Raw genomic sequence first — 7,398 nt, 5'->3', positions numbered from 1 at the left:
CCACCTTGTCAAGACCCACACCAGAGTCTCCGTGCAGCGGACCCAGGCTCCAGCTGTGGCTACAACATAGGCTTTTTATACAAGAAAAATAAAGTGAATTAAGCCTGTTAAAAAAAAAGAAAGAAAGAAAGAACTCCAGTCTTGTGCAAATTTGTTTAGAAAATAGAGGAGGAAACAGTTTTCCTCTCCTTTTAAGGCCAGCATAACCCAAATGACATAAAATCAGTGCTACAAAAAAAAAAAAAAAAAAAATTAATGTACAGCTTAGTAGACCACATGACCATAGAAACAAAAAAAACTTTAATAAAATGTCAGCAAATTGAATCCAACAGTATATAGAAAGATAATACATCATGATCAATTGGGGTTTATCCTAAATGCAAGGAATGCAAGGTGGATTTAATGATCTAAAACCAATCAACGCAATTCACCATATTAACTGAAAAAGAAAAACTGTCATCATCACAATAAATGTAGAAAGACCACTTAAAATTCAATCCCTACTCAAAAACTGCCAAAAAAATAAGATTAGAAGGGACTTCCTTAATATGGTAAAGGCCATTCATGAAAAATCCATAGCCAATATCAGACTTAATGGTAATATATTGAACACTCGCCCCCTCATATCAGGAACAAGGCAAGGAAGGATGCCCCCATCTTACCACTTCTTAACATTTGTCTATAACCATTAACAAAGCAAGAAAAAGATATAGAAAGTGTAACAATTCAGAAGGAAGTAAAGTTGTCCCTATTTTAAGATGACACGATGGTGATTTTACACAGAAATCATAGGAACTGACAAAACTCCTAGAACTAACAAGTAAATTTAGGAAGGTCTCAGGATACCAGGTTAATATATATAAATCAATTCTATTTTTATATACTATCAGCAAAAGTGTAGTATGTAAAAATATATATCACATATGAAGAAATAAGTGTAATAAGGGAAGCTATATGGTTAGCAACCAAACATATGTAAAGATACTCAACATCATCAATCACTAAGAGGCCAGATACGGTGGCCCTTGCCTGTAATCCCAACACTTTGGGAAGTGAAGGTAGGAGGATTGCTTGAGCCCAGGAGTTTAAGACCAGCCTGGGCAATATAATGAGACCTTTACTCTCTCTATATATATTCTTTTAAATAGCCAGGGTTGGTGTTGTGTGCCTGTATTCCCAGTTACTCAGGAGGCTGAAGTGGGAGAAACACTTCAAACTCAGGAGGTCCAGGCTGCATTGAGCTGTGATTACACCACTGCATTCCAGCCTGGACAACAGAGTGAGACCTTGTCTAAAATAATAATATAATATATCATATCATATCATATATAAAAATCACTAGGGAAATACAAATTATACAACAATGAGATACCTTTTGGTTTTTTTAAGATGGAGTCTCACTCTTTTTCCTAGGCTGGAGTGCAATGGCATGGTCTCGGCTCACTGCAACCTATGCCTGCCGGGTTCAAGCAGTGTCCTGCCTCAGCCTTCTGAGTAGCTGGGATTACAGGCATGTGGCACTACACATGGCTAATTTTTTTATTTTTAGTAGAGACAGGGTTTCACCATGTTGGCCAGGATGGTCTAGAACTCCTGACCTTGTGATCTGCCGCCTCAGCCTCCCAAAGTGCTGGGGTTACAGGCATGAGCCACCACGCCTGGCCAACAATGAGATACCTTTACATACCCATTAGAATGTCTAAAATTGAAAAACCTGGAAATAGCAAGTGCTGATGAGGATGAAGAGCAACTGCAACTCTCATACACCGTGGGTGGGAACACAAACGGGCCCAGTCACTTTGGTAAACAGTTTACTGGTGTCTGATAAGACTAGCTATACATATACCTTATGGCCCAGCAATCCACTCCTAGATATTTACCTGAGAGAAAGAAAAACTTATGGTCACACTAAAATGTGTTGAGTGGTGTAGTCACAAACTATTCCAAACTGGAAATAATCCAGATTTCTTCCAGCAGATGAATGGATAAGCAACCTGGAGCATATCCGTACAATGGAATACTACTGAACAAGATGAAAGAACAAACTTCTGATACACACAGCAACACATCTGAGTCTCAAGTGAAGAAAGCCACTTTCAAGAGGCTGCATATAATAGACTCCATTCATAAGACACCCAGAAAAGGCAAAACTATAGGTCGGGTGCAGTGGCTCATGCCTGTAATCCCAGCACTTTGGGAGGCCGAGGTGGGCGGATCACGAGGCCAGGAGTTCAAGACCAGCCTGGCCAACATGGTGAAACCCCATCTCCACAAAAAAAAATACAAAAATTAGCTGGGTGTGGTGGCAGGTGTCTGTAATCCCAGCTACTCGGGAGGCTGAGGCAGAAGAATCGATTGAACCAGGGAGGCGGGGGTTGCTGTGAGCTGAGATCGCACCATTGCACTCCAGCCTGGGCGACAGGGCGAGACTCCATCTCAAAAAAAAAAAAAAAAAGAAAGAAAAAGGGAAAACTGTAGAGACAAAAAACAGATCAGTTATTGCCAGGGGGCTCAAGATGGGAGGAGGTATTTATTACAAAAGCGCATGAGAATAGTGAGGGGAGAGACAGGTGATAGAATTGTTCTATGTTTTGATTATAGTGGTGATTAAATAACTCTGTATTTGCCATAATGCATAGAACGGTATTGTATTAGTCCATTCTCACACTGCTATAAAGAAATACTTGAGACTGGGTAATTCATAAAGAAAAGAGGTTTAATTGGCTCATGGTTTGGTAGGCTGTACAGGAAGCATGGCTGGGGACGCCTCCAGAAACCTGCAGTCATGGTGGAAGGTGAAGGGGAAGTAAACCTGCAGTCATGGTGGAAGGTGAAGGGGAAGTAGGCTCCTCTTACATGGCCAGAGCAGGAAAAAGGGGTGGTGGGGAGGTACTACATACTTGTAAATTGCCAGATCTCACTGCAACTCACTATCAGGACATGGCCAGAGCAGGAAAAAGGGGTGGTGGGGAGATACTACCCACTTGTAAATTGCCAGATCTCACTGCAACTCACTATCAGGAGAACAGCACTAAAGGGGAAATCCACCCCCATGATCCAGTCATTTCCCACCAGGCCCCACCTCCAATATTGGAGATTACAATTTGATGAGAGATTTGAATGGGGACAAAGACCCAAACCATACCAAGTACATTTAAAAGGTAAACTTTCCTGCTTATAAATTATAGCTCAATAAACCTCCCCACAAAAGTAATTACATTTTTATATATTAGCAAAAAAAATTAAGAACATGAAGCTTAATTCAATTATTGAAGCATATACCTATGAAAGCAGGATAGAACTTTGAGGCCATTAAACTCAAGGGGGAAAGAACTCTGGGCAGAATGCCCAGTTCAACCCCTTAGGACATGGTGAAGACAACCAAAGCAATCTCAAACTCCTCTCTCCCACACACGACATTTTCTGTTATCTCTTAATATACACCCATCCTAAAGGACATAAAACTTTATCTGCAAAGGAACTGACATTTACTGCACAGAAATCCTACTGGAAATATTCTCTTTCTGTAGGACATACCCAAAAGTAAATACCATAGACATGGAGTACTGTTAGCATCTGGCAAGTTCACACCTTTCTAGGGAAACACCACAGTCAGGAATATTATTCTTCAGTTAGAAGGCTACACATTATTAAATAAATTCAGGAGGCCACGAGTGGTGGCTCACACCTGTAATCCCAGCAATTTGGGAGGCTGAGACATGCAGATCACTTGAGGCCAGGAGTTCAAGACCAGCCTGGCCAACTTGGTGAAACTCTGTCTCTACTAAAAATACAAAAATTAGCCAGGCATGGTGGCATGCACCTGTAATCCCAGCTACTCGGGAGGCTGAGGCAGGAGAATTGCTTGAGCCTGGGAGGCGGAGGTTGTAGTGAGCCAATATCCCACCACTGCACTCCAGCCTGGGTGACAGAGCGAGACTCCGTCTCAGAAAAAAAAAAAAAAAAAAAAAAAATTCAGAAAAGGTAAGAACAGCTTAGAAATATATATCAATATTTCTTAGATACACCAATGTTAGATCTGAATGCTAGTTTGAGTGTCCTTCAGTGCTTACTCGAGATGCCCTCAAGAGTTTAGCAATTGCCTCAAAGCGTTTCCATCTTTCTTCACAGTAAACCAGATCTTAGATCCTGTTGTTTGTATATCTTTGTATGTCTCTTGGTTTATCTAAATTTTGACTGTGTGTCTGTGACACTGATTCATTCTGCGCACTGGAGAGAGAAGCAATGGAACCCAGAGAGAAGTTGTAAATGTAACATTACTTCCATTCATTTACGCATTCATTCACTCACCAGATGTTTCAGTGCTCATGATTTGCATGAGCATGGGTAAGAATAAGGCTTCCTACCAATTGTATTGTGTTTAGAACAGTGCCAGGCATTTTATTTCGATTAACTTGTTTAATCTTCACAAACATACAATTAGGTACTTTATAGAAGAGGAAACTGAGGCATAGAGAGGTTTATTTGTCTAAGGTCCTACAGAGAGTAAGTGGCACAGGCAGAATTTGAACCCAGACATTCTGCCTCAAAACCACCATTGAACACTGATAAGGCTGGAGAAGAAGGCAGGGACTAGAGCATGCAGTGCTGGGTGCTTCTCAGGATGACATTTGGATTTAATTTTAATGGCAATAGCAAAACATTAAAGGTTTTTCAAAGCAGGGGTTTTCATAAACCTATTTGTGCTTTCCTGCAATCAGGCAGACTGCAGCATGAAAATGGGTTGGCGGGCCCAGGCCAGAGGCTGGGGGCAGTTGTGCCCAGGAGGGTGGGCCAGGATGTTGCCACAGCGGGGAAGAGAAGTGAGTGGATACTAGAGTCAAACTGGAAGGCTATGAGGGTGGAATGGAATGAGACATGAGGAAAACAGGAAATCACCCATGACCCCTGCATTCATTTCCTATGGCTGCTGTGACAAATTACCACAAACTTCATGGCTTAAAACCACATTACTGTATCATCTCATAGTCCTGGAGGTCAGAAGTCTAAAATGGGTCCACAGGAATGCCTACCACAACCTCTGAGCCTGAGCTTTAGTAACTTAGTGAATGAAAAGATAACAGGACTATCAAGGAAAATGATGTCAAAAAGCATTGATGGCTCGACTTAGCATTAACTGCATCGGCCTCAATGCTGAATACTTTCTCTATTCCCCCCCTTTCTGGGTTTTAGGCAGGTAGTTCAATTTCATCTCTTCATTTAATTTTTTATTTTGCTTTTTTTTTTTTTAACATGGAGTTTCACTCTGTCTCCCAGGCTAGAGTGCAGTGGTGTGATCTCAGATCACTGCAAATTCTGCCTCCCGAGTTTAAGCGTTTCTCCTGCGTCAGCCTCTAGAGTAGCTGGGGTTATAGGCACCCACCAGCACACCCACTAATTTTTGTATTTTTAATAGAGACGAGGTTTCATCATGTTGGCCAGACTGGTCTGGAACTCCTGACCTTAGGTGATCCACCCACCTTAGCCTCCCAAAGTGCTGGGATTACAGGCATGAGCCACAGGTAGTTCAATTTCACATGAAAACCCACAGCTGAGTACAGGTAGACACATCAAAAAGCAGGGTGAGACCTTTCTGATGGAGTTTGCCACTGCCCACCAGGACTTACTCCAGGACTGTCCCCTCCATATCAGCCTTCGCTAATATATCACTGTTCCCAGTGCACTTATATCTTAAAATAGGAGAGAGAAGGAAGAATAATGCTTTCCATAAAAATATGAATTAGGCTGGGTGCAGTAGCTCACACCTGCAATCCCAGCACTTTGGGAGGCCAAAGTTGGAGGATCACTTGAGCTAAGGAATTAGAGACCAGCCCAGGCAACACGGCCAGACCTTGTCTCTACTAAAAATAGATTTTTTAAAAAATCAGCCAGGTCTGGTGGCACAAGTCTGTAGTCCCAGCTCCTTGGGAGGCTAAGGCAAGAGGATCACTTGAGCCCAGGAGATTGAGGCTGCCGTGAGTCACGATTGTACCACTGCACTCCAGCCTCAGCAACCTAGCAAGATTCCAACTCAAAAATAAATAAAATAGGACAGTGAAGGGAAAATAATGCTTTCCATAAAAATATGAATTAGGCTGGGCACAGTGGCTCACATCTGTAATCCTAGAATTTAAGGAGGCCAAGGCAGGAAGATCATTTGAGCCCAGGAGTTTGAGACTAACCTGCGTTAACAGTATATCTCTGTCTCTGCAAAAAACTTAAATTATAGCACTTTAGGCCTCCTGGGGAAGATATTTGAGGCAATATTTAGACAAGTCAGAAAGCATAAATATGACCTATTTTTAATATTCTGCAATTTATTCACACCCCTCCCCACCCTCACTTTTCAATGTAAATGACACTGAGTAATTTGTTTAAAAGAACAAGTTCTGTTTCAAGAATGTGTTCTTTCTTTGAAACAACAAAAAGTACCTGTTTGGAGAAAAAGTCATTGCTAGTTTTGTTCTCATAAAAGTTTAATAGAAGGCAACTAAAGTTTAAGATCTCCCAGAGGACAAATAAAGAGATTTCTCAGCAAATGTAGAATCGCAATTTTCATTGGTGCTGGGGGATTTTGCACACAAATGCAATTTTATTTTACATTTAAAAGAGGTAAGTAAATAGACAAATCAATTTTAGCTGCTCTGAAATGTCATACTGGGTCATTAATTTTAAAAGATGGGACTTCAATAATAGTTAAAAGAACAAAGGCCCAAGGGTAAAGACTGAGAATAATCACCTTCAAATTTCTGAATTATCAGCAGCCTCAGATCAGAATCAAGAGGAGACTAATTCAGCTTCCTTGCGATGTTCTCCTCCATTTTTTTACCTTCAAAATATAGGTTCAAATGGAATTCCCTTTTACAAAAACAGAAACCCTCTTTCCGTAAAGCATGAGGACTTCCTCTGTGTGCTGGATACTCGGATGAATTCTGGCAAAACCAAACTTGATAAAATAAAGACCTATTGTCTAATCTGCATTCAGATAGGAGATACGACACTTGCACCTGGCCATCTCTGTGGTGGAGACAGATATATAAACATAATTATTTGGCATGATATAAAATTTAAATGAGGCCAGGCATGGTGGCTCATGCCTGTACTCTCAGCACTTTGGGAGGCCAGCGTGGGTTTATCGCTTGAGCTTAGGAATTCGTGACCAGCCTGGGCAATATGGCGAAACCTTCTCTCTACAAAAAATATAAAAATTATCCTGGCATGGTGGTGTGCGCCTGTAGTCCTAGCTACTTGGAGGGCTGAAGCAGGAGGATTACTTGAGCACAGGAGGTTGAACTGCAGTAAGTCATGATTGCACGACGGCACTCCAGTCTGGGAGACAGAGTGAGACCCTCAAAAAACAATTATATATATATATAGTATAATTATATGTTTAATTAT

At 41.3% G+C, this 7,398-nt stretch overlaps 1 pseudogene; it reads left to right on the top strand.

The window, feature by feature from the left end:
* LOC105508395 overlaps positions 1 to 7,398 on the top strand; it is a 19,904-nt pseudogene that overhangs the window by 835 nt on the left and 11,671 nt on the right.

Source organism: Colobus angolensis, unplaced genomic scaffold (genome assembly GCF_000951035.1).
Source record: "Colobus angolensis palliatus isolate OR3802 unplaced genomic scaffold, Cang.pa_1.0 Scaffold160, whole genome shotgun sequence".
In the NCBI taxonomy this organism is placed as follows: Eukaryota; Metazoa; Chordata; class Mammalia; order Primates; family Cercopithecidae; genus Colobus; species Colobus angolensis.
The sequence above is the reverse complement of the archived record's forward strand: the minus strand, read 5'-3'. Positions and strand labels throughout refer to the sequence as shown.